This window comes from Antechinus flavipes, chromosome 6, assembly GCF_016432865.1.
Source record: "Antechinus flavipes isolate AdamAnt ecotype Samford, QLD, Australia chromosome 6, AdamAnt_v2, whole genome shotgun sequence".
NCBI lineage: Eukaryota > Metazoa > Chordata > Mammalia > Dasyuromorphia > Dasyuridae > Antechinus > Antechinus flavipes.
The window spans coordinates 194,533,060-194,550,705 of NC_067403.1; the positions used below are offsets into that span (position 1 = coordinate 194,533,060).

The 17,646-nt window shown below is 35.1% G+C and overlaps 1 protein-coding gene across 5 annotated transcripts in view; it reads right to left on the reverse strand.

The window, feature by feature from the left end:
* The window catches only part of FAM193A (family with sequence similarity 193 member A), a 203,132-nt gene that overhangs the window by 146,853 nt on the left and 38,633 nt on the right, over nt 1-17,646 (reverse strand). The window lies entirely within an intron of this gene.

Here is a 17,646-nt window from a genome sequence, read left to right on the forward strand (position 1 = left end):
ACCACCAAAATTTCTATCAAGAATTTATAGTTACTACAGATGTCAAAAATAATTTTTTAATATACTGTTATTCAAAAACTTCAGTTTCTAAATTGATTAGAAAATTTCACCTTCTACACTCAGTAAAAGGAAATATTTATAGCATCTTTTAAAAAAGAAAAATACTAATGCCATTCCCACCTATGACTGATAATTTTCATTTACATTAACACTTTCTATAATATATGTTATAGATTACAATAAAGCCCTTGTTCTCAGTTCTTCTGAGAAGTTCAGAGAGCTTCTATAAAACAAAATCTCTATTTAGCATTACTAACCCTTAAGCCACATGGCTTTGTTTTTAATTAAAAACACATACTTCAATAGTTCCTATCTTCAGTATCCCCAATAATGGCACTTTTTGCTGTTCTGCATTTTTTAAATGCTTTAACTCTTCCTACCTTGCTTCCCAGTAAAAGCTCCTTGACAGTAGAGACTAGGTTATACGTAACTATTTTCCATAGCATTTTACACACTATTCAACTTTAATAAGCCCTCAAACTATACCCAAATTCCAGTCTTCTATACCAAATTCAACCCTATAAAATCAGACAAAACTTATCCTAAAAAGTATATTCATTTTTGCACAATCCATCATAGAATTGCTATATTTTTCAAAATCTCCAATACCTTTTAAATGACTAAAAAGAATTTTAGTACCTCAAAATCAAGAAAAGTTAAATGACTTGACCTCAGTAAAACAGATGACGTATGGCATTATCAAGAACAAGGGACTTGGGGGCAGCTAGATGGTGCAGTGGATAGAGCACTAGCCCTGAAGACAAGAGGACCAGACCCTTAACATTTCTTAGCTCTGTGACCCTGGGCAAGTCACTTAACCCTAATTACCTCAGGGCCAAAAAAAGGAATGAGGCACTTGATGCACAAACAGAGAATAGAGTAACTCACTGTTCTAAAATTTTATATTCAAATTTTGAAACATTTGTCTTCTATGTGTGTGAAGAAAAGTACACTTGTATTCTGACTCTTCCCTTTAACAACTCGATTGCACTGAAACATGGATATACTAAGAGCATAAAGTCAATGTCAAAAACCAGGATTTGAACCTTAGATCTTCCATTTACCATGTGATCTTAGGCAAAGTACTTAATTTCTTTCTGTTTCCACATCTATAAAATGAGCATAAAAATATTTTTTATACTACATATCTGGCAGGGTTGTTTTGAGGAAATGAAATTGGGTACTTTAATTAGCTGGTAAGTAAGCCAATGATTATTAATATTACTTAATGTCACATTTCATGCTAATTCTACTTCTAAGGCAATGATAATTTATGGCACATACCCAGTCATAACAAAAATTATAGTTCAGATTTCTGGATTAAGCTTTTTGCCACTTAGACCTGCCATCACATTTTTGGGTATATCTTTACATACTTGTCTAAAGAGTCACCTAAACTCTTGATTGAATGAATTAACAAATAGATGCCAGGAGTAGAAGATTTTTCTAGGCATATTAAAGAATGGTATCTAAAAATGAGTAAAAATGTTGCCAACTCTTGACCTAAAGTATATTTCATAGAATCAACATATCTGTTACCAACTCTGTACTGGACTTCCAATGGCAGCAATTTTTTCTCATTTGTATTCCAATAATCCTTAACTAAACCATATCCTTTCTGGATATGACAGCTAGCTGTGTGACCCTGGGTCAGAACTTCTCTCCAAGTCTCAATGACCTCATCTCAAAATGAGGAAGACTAGGATTAAGCACTGATCCCTTTTTCGACTCAAATAGTCTATCAACTTTATGTATTTCTTCTATTGACCCTCCCAATGACTACAGAAATTCTCTAGAATTCCCCCCCAAAATAAAAATAATATCTCCCTTCTTGCCCTCAGAAAACTGAATATGGTTCAGAAAAAAAAAAAAAAGTGTTGAGTGAAAAAGGAAGGAAGGATGCTACTACTTGCCCAAGGATCTTTAGTGGGTCCCTAGTACCCACAGGCTAAAACACAAACTCCTTAGCTTAGCATTTAAAGACCTGCAAAATCTGGCTACAGGCTACCTTTTCAGACTTATTTCACTCTTCTGCTTTAAAAATCCTATCATTCTACACTTCCATGTTTTTATACGGTTTGTCCCTATATATAGGAATATATTCTTCATTTCTACTTCTCAGATTCTGCAGATTCCTTCAATGTTCAACTCAAATTAATAGCTCTTGATTCCCTGAATGCTTAATACTCTCGTCCTATTCAAATTTTATTTTATATATACATGCTTACTCATTGAATCCCCAAACAGCATGCTACTGGCTCAAAGGCAGAGATTTTCCTTATTCATTTATTTATTTGTTTGTTTAGTAAGGAGGAGAGGGCAGGGGGAAGGGGGGAGGGGGGAAGAGAAGAAATGTGCTTGCCCAGTTCCTTGCCTAGAGAGAGTATGCTTAGTAAGTCTTTAAATTGAATGAACATTTATCTGGCCACTTTTTCTTTCCATTGGTCTTTTCCCATCATCACAACAATGAAGGCAATTTCTTAGTAAATAGGGACATGCACAGTTAGATGATGGAAATGAAACCATCCTCTATCTAATGCTATTACTGTCATAGTAGCTTTAATGTTGCAGGTGAAGGAATAGAATGTAAAGATGTTAAAAGATACTGATTTATAGATCAGTTTGCATTAGAAGTTTCAAGGGCTTTCGTAATGAAGCTTCCCAAGTCCTTGCACATTAAAAATGTTTTTATTTCAGCAGTAGGGAAAATCTGAGCTACCAAAGGAGTGAAAGGGATTTCACAGATTAGTAGAGCTGGCTGGAAAGTTAGAAAATCAAAAGGATGCAGGGTTTGAAATCAAATTCTACTTCTGCCAATTACTTTCTGTATATCAGGCACATGATTTAACTCTTCTGCTAGATAAGGCTCAAGTTGATAAGACCTGAACTAGTACTTTCCAGCTCTAAATCTATGACATAGGTCCAAAGGTCAAATAGGTGGGCAGTATAAAGTCCCAAACACAGCTGAATGTGTCTTAAATCAGATTAAAATTTAATTGAAAACCAATTAAAACTAAAATAAAACACAGATATGCTAATATGTAGTTTTCTAAGTCAATATGCAGGTGCAGGGACCCTTATATATAGATTCACGGCCTCCATTTCCATTTGACAACTTGATTGATAGACTGATACATTGATGTATGCCAATCTCTTCTCCCATGAATAAACACACCTTTACCAAATCAATAACAATTCCAAAAACTTAGGTCAAAGATTCGGTCCAAACATTTATTAAGGATCCAATATATGTAAAGGACTGGGTTTATATAAGCTCTCCAATGTAGTTGACAGGGACTCATTCCCTCAAAAAGCAATCTGTTCCATTTATGGATAAAGAAGTTTTTTTCCTTATATTGCAATGAAATGGATGCCCTTGTATGCAATACAACCATTGGTCCTACTTAAATTCCTTAGAATAAAGCAGAATAAATACAATCTCTCTTTCACATGACAACTAATTCTCATCATCCTACTCATCCTCCTTGGAATATGTTCATTAATGTCCCAGCTAATTATGGCACTCCAAATTAGACAATTCAGATAAGGCCTGACCAGAGAAAGGTAGCTTTCTTAATTTGTACACATTTTATACCTACCTATCTCTAAGCTCTATACAGCCTAAGGTAACATTTTTTATGGCACTTTTTTTCTCCTAAACAACATTGCTTCAATCATGTACTTCTGTAGTTGATTTCTTGAACCAAATGAAGAAAAATTTCATCTTGGCTAGAGTAAACCCATTCCAGACCATCAACACTCTTTCTCAGACTCTTATTCTACTCTCATTTTCATATGACTCTCAAGTCTTATGTTAAGTAAACCATCAAAAATAACAATAATCATAAACAATATAGGGTTGCACAATTCCTCTCTACATGACTCTCCTCTCCAAGAAAGATTCAAAGTCTCCCAAGGAGTTCTTTTTTTTTTTCCCAAGGAGTTCTTAATTCTCCTACAACTTTTTTCTTCACTTCTTCCCCACAAAGTACCTCTTCTATTTACATATTTCAAAATTTTTAGAACTTTGCTGGGGACCCGAACCCCGGATCCACTGAAAGAAGCTTCTTAGATTTATTAATTAGATTTATTGTATCCATAACTGCCACCACCAACCTGACATATCCAGGATGACTTCGACAAGAGAAGTTTTACTTTCCAGAGGATTTGTAAAAAGTTAGCATTGGGATAGCAGATAATTAATACTAGGATATAACTCTATAATAATAATTCTTATAATCCTATTTAATTAGGATTTCTAGAAATATTTTGTAGCTGATCCTTCACATCTATAGAGGAAGAAAACTGTGAACTCATAATATCTTCCTGAAGACCTGGACTGAGAATTTCCCCTCTCTACCTACTCTTTTAAAAAATCTCAATACAAATGACCAATTATCCTGACATGTTTTAATGACAATCATGGGAAGTCTGATGGCTTAAAGCACTAACTCTCACAATGATATTAGGCAGTTTCAGTTGTTATAGTTTAAAGAGTAATTATTAGCACATCGCCAATACTTGGAGCTGGGATGAAGGAGAGGAGAAAGACAGTAAAAGAGTACCTGAACAAGGTATATACAGTTTGGTATATAGTTCGTTTTATAAATGACAACATATGAGCCAACATATCATAACTTACAATTTGAACTGAAATTGTAAAGAAATCTGTTCTACCTGCAGAAGCTGTTCTACGTATAGAAATCAAAGTTAATCCATTCCATGATACCAAGGCTTGAAAGAACTTGGTTCCTTTTAAGCAAACTAACTTAAATAAGAAAGGAAAAATAAAATGATTACATTTCTTCTAGGTCTAAGATTAGCAGAAAAACTCAATTTTTTTTCACTACAGATTAACAATTATGCATCTCCATCATGTTCACTCTATTTTTTTTCCCCCCTTTACCTTGTCCAATCTTGAAAACATTTTGCTTGATAATTGCGGAAATATGCATAGAAGAATCACACATGTTTAACATATATTGGATATTGTCTAGAGGAAGGCGTGGGAGGAAAGGAGGGAGAAAAAATTGGGAACATAGGGTCTTGCAAAGTTGAATGTTGAAAATTATCTTTGCAAACACATATTCTGAAAATAAAAAAAAACTATTATTTAAACAAAAAAAAAAAAAAAAAAAAAGGAAAGTGTTTTGCTTCTGACTTTTTATCTCCCCCAAAACTTCTCTTCATTCTCTCCAGCTTCCTACCCCCCCCCCCCCCCCTTCCCCATCTTATCTCCTTTCCTTTCTACTCTCCTATATGGTAAGACAGATTTCTACAACCAACTGTATATATTATTATATATTACGTACTTGTATTGCATATAGTGTAATATATGTATATTTCTTTGAGCAAGGACCTCTCCCTTTTTCATTTGTTCAATGCACTTTTCTTTCTCATCCTTTCATTTTTTAAAAAAATAACCATACCATCACATTCAACTCATACCTCTACTTTCTGTCTATATATGATCCTTCTAACTGTCCTCATAATGAGAAAGATTTTAGGAGATATAAGTATCATTTTTCCATATAGGAATATAAACACTTTAGATTTCTCTTTAGTGCTTACCTTTTTTGATTCTTTTGCATCTTGTATTTGAAAGTCAGATTTCCTGTTAATCCTGAAATCCTCTAATTCACTGAATATTCATTCTCCACCCCCTCCCCTGAAAGGATTATAGTTTTGCTGTGTAGGTGGATTCTTGGTTATAATACTAGCTCTTTTGCCCTCCAGAATATCATATTCTAAGTTTTCCAATTCTTTTCATTTAGAAGGTGATAAATCTTGTGTTATTCTGAACATGGCTCCATGATATTTGAATTATTTCTTTCTGGCTATGTGCAGTATTTTCTACTTGATCTTGGAGGTATGAAATTTACCTATAACATTCCTGGGAGTTTTCATTTTGGGATCCCTCTTAGGAGGTTATCAGATTCTTTCAATTTCTATTTTACTTTCTGATTACAGAATATCATGGCATATTTCTTTGATAATTTCTTGAAAGATAATATATGAGCTCTTTATTATTATTATTATTACCATTGTGATTTTGGAATAGTCCAATGATTCTTAAGTTATCTGTCCTGGATCTAAGTTCCACAACAGTTGCTTTTACAATGAGATATTTCACATTTAAAAAAAATTTTTTTTCATTTTCTTTGTTTCTTGATGTCTCATAAAGTCATTAGCTTCCACTGACCCAATTCTACCATTTAAGGAATTATTTTCTTCAGTAATGTTTTGCACCTTTTTTTTTTTTGCATTTGGGTAATTCTATTTTTAAAGTAACTCTTTAGAAAATTTTCGTATATATTTTTCCATTTGGCCAATTCTGCTTTTCAAGACATTCTTCTCTTCACTGGATTTTTGGCCTTTTATCATTTGACCTATGCCATGCCTATTCTGCTTTTTTAAGGTGTTCTTTTCTTTAATATGTTTTTGCACCTCCTTTACTAAATTGTTGACTTTTTCCCATGACTTTCTTGTATCATTTTCATTTCTCTTCCGAATTTTTCCTTTACCTCTCTTATTTGATTTTTAAAATTCCTTTTTACCATGGTCTGAGACCAATTCGTATTTTTAAGTTTTTGAATGCAGGAATTCTGATTTTGTCATCTTCTTAAATCTAAGGTGTTTTTTTTCCTCCCTTATCACCACAATCATTTTTCCATGGTCAGAATTTTTTCTCTTATTTGCTCATTTTCCAGCCTATTTCTTGACTTTTAAATCTATGCTAAAGTGAGCTCTGCTTCAGGTTTTGTGCAGCTGTTTTCAGCTGGGCATCTTAAGTTTTTGATCCGCCCAAGGTAGTATGACCTATTATTCTCCTATACTATATACTGGTTTTCGAGCAACCACAAGTACTGTTTTTAACCCTGGAACTGTAATTAGGGTCCTTGCTACTCTGTGACCACAAGTGGTGCTGTGTTAGTGCTCCTTCTCACAGTGGGACTTGCAAACCAGATCTAATATAGATGATACAATGGAGTCCTGCTCCTGTTGCCAACAAAGGGAGCTCTGTACATCTCCTTCTAACCTGTTGTCTTATACCTTTACCATGTGTGAAAGGAGAGCAGTAGAAACTGTCACTGTTGCTACTAATTCAATCACTCTGAGCCCTATTCCTGGTTGCTGGGGCTCAGTCTACACTAGAGTTACCTGGGCTGGACTGTGCTGGACTGTGCTGTTTTCTTACCCTGGTGCAATAGCCCTCTCCAGCACACTTTCTTGGATTGGAAAAACTGTTTCACTCTTTTTTTTTTTTTTTGGTGAATTCTGATGCTCTAGAATTGGTTTAAAAGGTATTTGGAGGAAAATCCAGGGCCTTTACTCCATCTTGGCTCTGACCCTGACCTCTTTTAATCCCTTCAATAGGAATTAATCTATATAGTTGCAGAACACTATTAGCCAAGTATTTTTCAAATAGCTTCTGATTTTTAAGAACACCCAACTAAACACAAACTATACATCTACCCTAACATATAGAATCTGCTTCAAAAGTTAGATCCAATATTTATTTCGATGGAAAAACACACTCCAAGTTTCAAAGCTGTAAAATAAATCTTTACATAGGCCAGCTCCTAACCTCTTTTCTCAATACTTTCTAATTTGGTGGCCTCCTTAAGCCCCACATATTCAATGATCATTTCTAGGAAGGTGATTTCCAGGTACATGAAGCCTGTATCTCTCTCTTAGATATCACTCAAGTCTTTAGGACACCTTGAATTGGATATTTCTCAGGCATCTCATGCTCAACATGTCCAAAATAGAACTCATTGATGATTGAGGCCAGTTCTAATAAGAAAGTCATCTACATCCAGAGAAAGGACTGTGGGAACTGATTTACTTGGCATTTTGTTTTCTTTCTCGTTTTTTCCCTTTTTGATCTGATTTTTCTTGTACAGCAAGATAATTGTATAAATATGTATACATACAGTGGATTTAATATATATTTTAACATGTTTAACACATATTGGACTACTTGCCATCTAAGGAGTGGGTGGGGGGAAGGAGAGGAAAATGTGGAACACAAGGGCTTGCAAAGGTCAATGTTGAAATATTATCCATGCATATGTTTCAAAAATAAAATTTAGTTATATAATTAATATAATTTTATTCATTATTAATTAAATTATTTAATTTGATAAAAAGAAAAAGACAATAGAACTCATTTTTTCCCTAAAATTTTCCCTTCTTCCAAATTTCTTTATTACTATTGAGAGTTCCATGATCTTCTCTGTCATCCACATTTATAATGTTAGTGTTATCCTTGAGTCTTTCCTTAATCCATAAATTCAATTTGATGTCAAATCTTTATTGCTACTTTCATAATAAAACAGGTATTTGTCCTTTTTTCTCCACTCAAAACTAATGTCTTAGTTCTGATCTTCATCATCTCATGACTACTGCAACTGCCTTCTAATTGGTCTCCTTACCTCAAGTCTTTCCCACTCCACCTTTCATTGAGCTACCAAATTGATTCTTCTCAAACATAAGCCTAATCCTGTGACCCACATGGCCTATATTCAACAGTGAACAAGAACGTTTTACTTAAAAACTTAACAATGAAATGCTAAAAATGGATGATTCAAAGGAAAGTCATGAAAAAATTAGTAATTACATGAAAGAAAATTATAATATACCATAATTTCTGAGATACAGCCAAAGCATTTCTCAGGGGGAAAATAAAAACACTGTATATGTGAATAAAATAGAAAAAACTGCTACCTAAGATACAATCCTCTTCCTTTTTAATTTTTTAGTTCAGTTTCCTTTTTTAATGATATTTTATTTTTCCAAATACAACTCACCTTCACAAAACCTTGTGTCCCAGATCTTTCTCTTTACTCTCCAAGACAATTAAAAATCTGATAAAGATTAAACATTTACAATTATTCTAAACATATTTCCATGTTTGTTTTTATACAAAACCTTTTTGTAAAGATAATTCTATTCATAAACAGTATAAGGAATGTGTGCACACTGATGTATAACACAAAATACAGTAGACTTGAAAAAGAATTCTTGTTGCAAGAGAACTCAGCAGGTATCACATCCAAATACCAGCCCTGAGTGAAACAAGGCTGAGCAAAGTCAAAGCTGGACACATATTTTTCTGAAGTGATTGCAGTCAAATGGAATCAGCAGTCTTGACGCTGATGTAGGTTTTGCAATTAAAACTAATCTAGTTGGATCTCTATCCCAAAGAGATCATAAAAAAAAGGGAGAAGGACCCACATGTGCAAAAATATTTGTAGCAGCTCTTTTTGTGGTGACAAATAATTGGAAATTGAATGGATGCCCATCGATTGGGGAATGGCAAAATAAGATGTGCTATCTGAATGTGATGAAATACTACTTTTCTATAAGAAATGATGAACAAGCTGATTACAAAAAGCGTAGAAAGACTTACAGCATCAGTTCATGTAGAATCATCTTTGCAAAAAAATCTTGTGTAATTTTTTGTTATTTAGATCACAGGATAGGATATTCACCTTCTGGGGTAAGCAGGCCAGGGTAAGGTTAGGAAAGCCAGAAAAATTTTCGAGTCCCTTCCTCAAACCAGAAAATAAACAAGGTACTCTTAAAAAAAAAAAAAAAAAAAAAAAAAAAAAAAGCTGCTCAGATATCCAAGGAGCTGCCAAAGTCTTTTCTAGCCCCTTCTTCACACCAGGAAGTAAGCAATACTATCCTTATAAAAGGCTGCTAATAAGCAAAACAAATATGGAAATATGTTTAGAAAAATTGCCCATGTTTAACCTACATCAGATTTCTTCTTGTCTTGGAGAGAGGAGAGGACTTGAAGGGCAGTGTACATAGTAACAGTAATATTGTGAGATGATTAACTATGATAATGATTAGCTCTTCTCAGCAATACAGTGATCCAAGACAATTTCAATAGATTTGGGATGGAAAATGCTATCCACATCCAGAGAAAGAACTACAGAGACTGAATATGGATCAAAGCATACTAGTTTTACTTTTTTGGATTTTTTTCTTTCTTGTGATTTTCCCTTTTGTTTTGATTTTTCTTTCACAACATGACTAAGATGGAAATGTTTTAAATGATTGTGCACTTATAACCTATATCATATTGCTTAATATCTTAGGGTGGGGAGAGGGAAGGGAGGGGAAAAATTGGAATTCAAAAATCTTACTAAAATGAATGCTGAAAACTATCTTTAAATGTAGCTGGAAAAAATAAAATACTATGAAATGAAAAAAATAAGTTTAAAAAAAGAGAATGAAGGCTTAAAAAAAAAAAAGGCAAGAAAACTTATCTAGTCAACAAGATTGAATGCCTTCCAAAAGTAGTGAATGACAGGCTCATGCCAATAGAGTTGCCACCTGAAATAAAGTGCCTTGCCAGTATTATGTATGTGTGTGAGTGTGTGTGTGTGTGTGTGTGTGTGTGTATTCCCACTGTAATATATATATACAGTTTTATATTTATATATACTCCCACTGTAATGAACCCTGATGAAATCAAAAAGAACATATTTTTATGAAGAACTGGAGACTTATCATCAATGTGCCAAAAGAGGGACATGTTTGTAATTATAGGTGACTTCAATGCTAGAGAAAGCATTGACTACCAGATACAGCAGGGAGTGATTGGGAAGATGAGAATCAGAAAACAAAACAGCAACAGCAGTGTTCACTTACTACTGAAAATTTATGACCTCATGATCTTATCAACACTATTTTCCATTTACTTAAATGTAATAAAAAACCTTCATGGATGCATGATATAATGCAATAACAAACATTTGAATTTAATATATTATATTTTTGCAAAAGAGAGGATGTGAGAATAAGAAAGGCAATGCAGTGTGCTGGACCAATTATAGACTTATTCTCTCCACACTAAAGAGTTGCATTCAACAAAAGCAGCAGTCCCAAGGCAAGAAGACTAACAGAAAAATTAGTGTCAACAGAATAAACAACTTATGCATGTGAATTTGTTGCAAACTTGAAGGAAAAATAGTCTACACACAATTCAAAACAGAGCAGTAAAAGATGAGACAACTATTAGAGATTTGGTGTACAGGACTGTAGTTATTCATCTGGACCAGAACATTCACAAACAATTGGACTGTTTTGATGAAAAAATCATAACCGAAATCGAGAAGTTACTAAATGAAAAATGAGAACTTCACCAGATTTACTAGCAGGATAGTTCATCTGTCTTTTAAGAAGGTCTTATTTAAGTCCCATTAAAAGTACAAGCAAAGCTTAGAAAGATGAAAGATTGTTGGCTCAGTATGGCTGCTGAATGACAGTCACTGACCTCAGGCTGAAATCATTTTCTCTCTAGCTGAACTTCCAACTAAAGAAGGTTTGAATGCATTGTGGCAAGGCATCTGGTATTGATTCTATCCCACTCAATTTATAAGGCAGTGGATCTACTGCTCATATAAAAGCTGAATGAAGTCTTCCAGGTTATATGGCAATAGGAGGTTATCCCCCAAGAGTTCTCAAAGCTAAAGTATGAAAATAGGTTGTCTTATGACAATCACGAGGGAAGGGGTCATGTCAGCTCTTTTAGACTCTGCTGGCAATATTCTCATCAGTGTTCCCCTTAACAGGCTGATCCTTCGCTTGAAAGATGGTCATCTACCAGAAAACTAGTATGGCTTCAGAAAAAGCCAAAAAATGATTGAAATGGTGTTTGCTGCCAACAGCTCCAGGAGAAATGCCAGGAACAAATGTCTGTACACAAAATTCATCAATATAACCAAGGTCTTTTGATACTGTCAGTTGTGAAAGGTACTAGAAAATTTAGGCAAAATGTGTCAGTACTGGACACTAGTTTCATGATGGCCTTCTTACGTGGGTTTTCGAAAATCGATAATGCTCTCACACTTTTCCAGTCACTAAACGGAGTAATGCAAGGCTTTGTGCTTGTGTCCATGCTTTCAGCATGATACTTTTAGTGAATTTGTCAAATGCCTTCAACAGACTAACAGCATCATCAGCTTGCCAAATCATTTAACTTGAAAAGGCTATAAATTAAAACTAAAGTAGAGAGAGAATAAGGGCATGACTTTTTGTCTGCAGATGATTTTTCTGACTTGTATGGCTGAGATACAACAGAATATAAATTGATTTTCTGACACTTGAGCTAATTTTGGCCTGTCATTTAACATCAAGAAAACAAAGAGATTCTCCACTAGCCAGCACCGCACCATTCATACATGGAACCATCATTTACAGTAAATGAAGAAATTTTGAAAAATAACTTCACTTATTTTGGCAGTATACTTTCCAGGTTTGACTCACACATTGTAAGAGCTAGCTCAGTGTTTGGAAGATTCTGAAGGAAAATGTGAGATAGAAGAAGTATCAGGCTGACTATCAAACTGAAGATCTACAAAGCTGTTTTCCTGATTACACTGTACTATACACACCCTATATGTACTATATATAGGCTGTATGCCTGTGAAATCTGGACAGTATACTAGTATTATGTCAGGAAAGAGAATTTATTGCACTTGAACTATTAAGATTTTGAAGATCATCTGGCAAGATAAAGTAGTGGACCCTAAGGTACATTTCTCATGCTTAACTGCTAAGCAATGAAACAATTGTAGAGAGCACAACTCTTGATGGCTGGCCATATCCTTTGAATGCCAAGTGTACATTTGCCTAAAAGATTTATTTTATGGAGAAATTCACAAAAGGCAAGCAATCACAGAGATCAGAAGAACTGATACAAGGACACTCTTAAGGTCTCTCTGAAGAACCGTGGAATCAAATATGAAATGTGAGATAGTGGCACAAACTGCCCAGTGGAGTGTGCCTGCATCAAAGAAGTCTCTTGCCTTATGAGCAAAGCAGAATTCAAGAGCTTAAAGGAATCTTAAGATGTACAACTTTAAAGACAACTATACTCCAAATGTTCATATGAATTATTTATGTTCAACCTGTGGTAGATAGAGCCTTCCAAGCTCATATTGGTCTGATCAATCAGTTGGACATACTGTACACTGACCCTGATATGTCATTTTTGTTCTCTTGGGTTACAAATGACAAAACCCAAACTGCTAGCAGAACTGTAAAATGGTATAACCATTTTGGAGAACAATTCTGAATCATAGAAATAAGGTAAATAAAATGTTCAGATCCTTTGAAGACTATATTACCAGGATTACACCTCAAAGAAATTATCAATAAGAAAGTCCTTAAAGAAATTATCAATAAAAAGAAAGTCCATATATCTCAATGAATTCATAAGTGAGAATAAAGTTAGTGTGTATATGCATACAAATATATATGAATATATCCATATATTCCAAAGTATTTATAACATCACTTTTTTTGATAGCTAAGAAATGGAAAAGTAGATACCTATCAGCTGGAGATTGGCTAAATGGTACATGAACATAATGAAATACTATGCTATAAGAAATAGATAAACATAGAAGCATGCAAAGAGCCATATGAAAAGATACAGAGTAGTAAAGAAAGCTAAGAAAACCACAATAAACAGTAATTATAATAATGTAAATTGAACACCAAATGTGAACACCAAAAAAATCAAAAGAAAATATAACACAATTATAAAGATCAAGTGGGACTCAAATGAAGAGATACAAGAAGGCATTCCTACAATCTATTTCTTATGGAGGTGAGAGATCCATATTACACACTGCATATATTTTTAGACTTTTACTATGTATTACTCAATTATATTGACTTTTTCTCCTCTCTCAAAAAAATAATATTTATAATAGATACAGAAAATATCAATACAACTTTTTAAAATGATGAGCTTTTTATTTTTGAAAATAACATGCAAAGATAGTTTTAAACATGCACTCTTGCAAAATCTTATGTTACAAATTTTCTCCCTCTCTTTCCACCTCTCTTCCCTCTCCTTGACAGCAAATAATCCAATATAGATTAAACATGTACAATTCTTCTAAACATATTTCCAAATTTATCATACTGCACAAGAAAAAACAGATTAAAAGGGGGAGGGAGAGAATGAGGGGGAAAAAAACAAGGAAACAATCAGAAACAACAACAAAGGTGAAAATACTATGCTGTGATCCACATTCAGTCTCCAGTCTTCTCTCTGGCTGCAAATGGCTCTTTCCATTACAAGACCACTGGAATTGCTTTGAATCGCCCTCACTATATGTAATATTCTTCTCTAAAATATAAAGTTCTTTGGGAGCAGATTTCTTGGGGGGCTTCTGGAGGCAGCCTTCCTTTCAGTTCAGAGTAATAATCACCTCAAATGAAGCCAGCTGTTAAAGTCCAAATCTTTTATTGTATCTTTCAAAATAACCTGGTTAGTTTTCTTAGAGGCCTATCTCTCTCCTTAGTTCCAAGAGCTCTTGCTACTAGTCCTTTGTCTCTTCCAGCTTCTGCCTCTAGCTTCCTCTGAATCCAAAGCCTCCAGCCAGCACAAAGGTGGAAAATGGAATGAATCTGCCTCTGCCTCTGAGAGTGGGCTTGTGGGTCTCCCTGACTTGTGAATCTCCTGGACTTCATCCTGGTTGAAGCTCCTAGCTTATATATGCTCTCTTAAAGGTGTGAAAGGTGTGAACTCTAATAAGTACTAAATTCATTAGTGAATTAGAGAACTGTTAAATACCATGCTAAATTAGATAATTATTGTCTCTATCGATTCCAGTGACTTAGCACTGTAAGAATTCTAACATCTCCCGCTTTCTTTTGATTTAGATTATGACCTTCCTGATGTCTCAAGGAGGTAAGAACCCCAAAAAAGAAGGTGATCACGCCTTCCCTGACTGCTTAAAAAAAGGAGGTGATCACACCTTCTCTGACATCTCAGGAAGAGAGATGAAAACACCAAAGGAAATGGGAAATCAAATCAGATTAGCAGGTTTCTGAAAGAGTTCACTCTTAAAACAGGTATATATAAATCCATCAATATGGGAAATATTACACATAATTACATAAGCACATTAACATAACATAGTAACATAACATAGGCTAGTAATGATGTAACAAATAATATGAATCAACATGAGGAATTATACATGTCCATAAGTCCTAGAAATAGTCCAAAAAGAATCTATTATCCATTACTTCATGTGCCAGGAATCCAATAATTCCTGCAAGTTTTGAAGTCCTGCAATAGTCTCATCAACAATTTTTCATCTCAAGGAATCCAATGATTCCTGCTGGTTTTCAAGTCCTGCAACAATCTCAACTTGTGTTAGGGAATCCAGTGATTCCTGCAGATTTTGTTCTTAGGTCTTCTCCTTTGTTTCAAGGTTTTTCTTTTTTCTGTCTCTCTCCAGGTGCTCGTTGCCACCCATCTGTTTCCTTCTCCATCTGTAGGAATACAAACAAACCCTCTCTCCCAGGCAGTTAACCTATCTAGTTCCCTTCTTTTCATCACTTTCTAGATCTCTCCTCATCACCTGGCAATTGCATTGGAGCTGCTTGCACCAAACACTGCCCTGTTGGTTTAAAAAAAAAATCTGTATTCTCCAATTGTAATCCCTTTCTGCCATGTTATTGCTTTTTGGCTGATAGATCACATCAGAGTCCTAACCTTCTAAAGACTCTCTGGGTGTAAACTCAGCTGCCATCATGCCCCCACCTGTCTTTTGTATGATATCTTGGAGCTGGACCCTGATTCTCATTTCCCTGAGTCAATCTACATTCTGAGGCCCAGTGGAAGCCTCGGTTGCGTTTTGGACATGGGGTTTTAGGTCTTCTCTCAGCCTGTCCTCTCACTCTATCTCTATATCTACACTGGGCTCTCAGATGTCCTAGTTTTCCACATTGATAACATTGACGATTTTCTCTAGAAATCCCTTGCCAAGAGGGACATTGTCTTCCCATATTCATCATAGTCTGGGTATAATAAGCATTTGTGCCCACTGTGGCAGAGCATCTTATGATCTCCTCTAAAGGAGCATCTTTGTGTAGTCCCTATATAATTCTTCTGCAAACCTCATTAGCATTTTCCTTAGCCAGATGTCTGGTCATTATTTCTGAAGCTGCATTTTCTCCAATGGTTCTTGTGACAGCTGTTAGCAAACATCCTACAAAATCTGCAAAAGGTTCACTGGGACCTTGCTCTATTTTTGTGAAGACTTCCCCTCAATCTTTTTGTCCCAAGCTTTTGTTGCAGCAGTGACAATCTGTTTATAAGCTATTGTGGGATAATTAATTTGTTCTGAATTCTCTCCATACTGACCTTCACCTGCTAGTTGGTCAAAAGTGACTTGTACATTAATTCCTGTTTGCCTATTGCATCTGGCTTGAATCCTACATAATTCATGATACTCCAAAAGCCACAACAAGTTTTGTCCAGGTTCTAAACATGTCCTTGTTATGGATTTCCAATCACTGGGAGTTAGGATTTCATAAGCCAAACTATCTAGTAACATCTTAACATAAGATGATGTAATCCCATAAAGAGTGCAACCCATTTTCAAATCCTTAATTTTTTCCAAATCAAAAGGAGGGTATCTTCTCCTTTTTTGACCTGAAGAGTCAAGCTCTTCAATCACAGGGTATGCACATTTATTAAATCAGATACATCCCATCCTTCATTTTTTGCCTTAACCAGTGCTTTTTGTAATCTTGTCATAGGCTGCTTAATATGTGGTTCTGTTTGTATCATTGCCTCTCCCCACTCCTCCTTCTCCCTCCATCTATGAAGGGTTAATTGAGGGAGGTAAGTCAGGGGATTGGAAATGCTCTTGTTGTGAAGTGCCACACTCAGAATTGTACTTAACTCCATTCTTATCTGATTCTTCATCCTTTTCACCTAGTTTAATTGGCACCTCCCCCTTCCTGGTCTTTCTTCTTTTTCCTTATTCTATAACATATATATAATGCCCTAAAGCCAGTTGTATTAAATTATATGTATTAAGTGTGTCTTTGGAAATTGAGTCAGGTCCATTTTTATTGTAGAATTGACAAAGTTGCTCTCCTACTAATTTCCATTCTCTAGATCCAATTCTTTTTCCATAGAGAATCAAGGAGATATGTATTGTAGAATTTCTAAAAATTCAGTGATCTACTCCCAAATTATAATCAAACCTTGGCTTTTCATAAGTCTGACAATGCTCTCTAAACATTTTCCTTGAATTGGAAAAGAAGGCTGTTTTCTAAACATCTATCCCATTTTAGCTGAAGCACTTAGGTTAGTCCTTTAACAAAGTTTCCTTGTCTGTTTTTGTATTCACCCTAATTTCTGGGTCGAGGAGACTTTTCCACTGAAATCAGGATCGGAGGCTTTTCCACTGAAATCAGGATCATGTCCGTCCCATGTTCAGGCGCCAAAATGTAATGTTCTCTGGGAGCAGATTTCTTGGAGGGCTTCTGGAGACAGCCTTCCTTTTAGTTCAGAGTAATAATCACTTCAAATGCAGCAAGCTGTTAAAGTTCAAATCCTTTATTATCTCCTTCAAAATACCCCGCAGTTAGTTTTCTTAGAGGCCTATCTCTCTCCTTGGTTCCGAGAGCTCTTGCTACTAGTCCTTTGTCTCTTCCAGATTCTGCCTCTAGCTCCCTCTGAATCCAAAGCCTCCAGCCAGCACAAAGGTGGAAAATGGAATGAATCTGCCTCTGCCTCTGAGAGGGTCT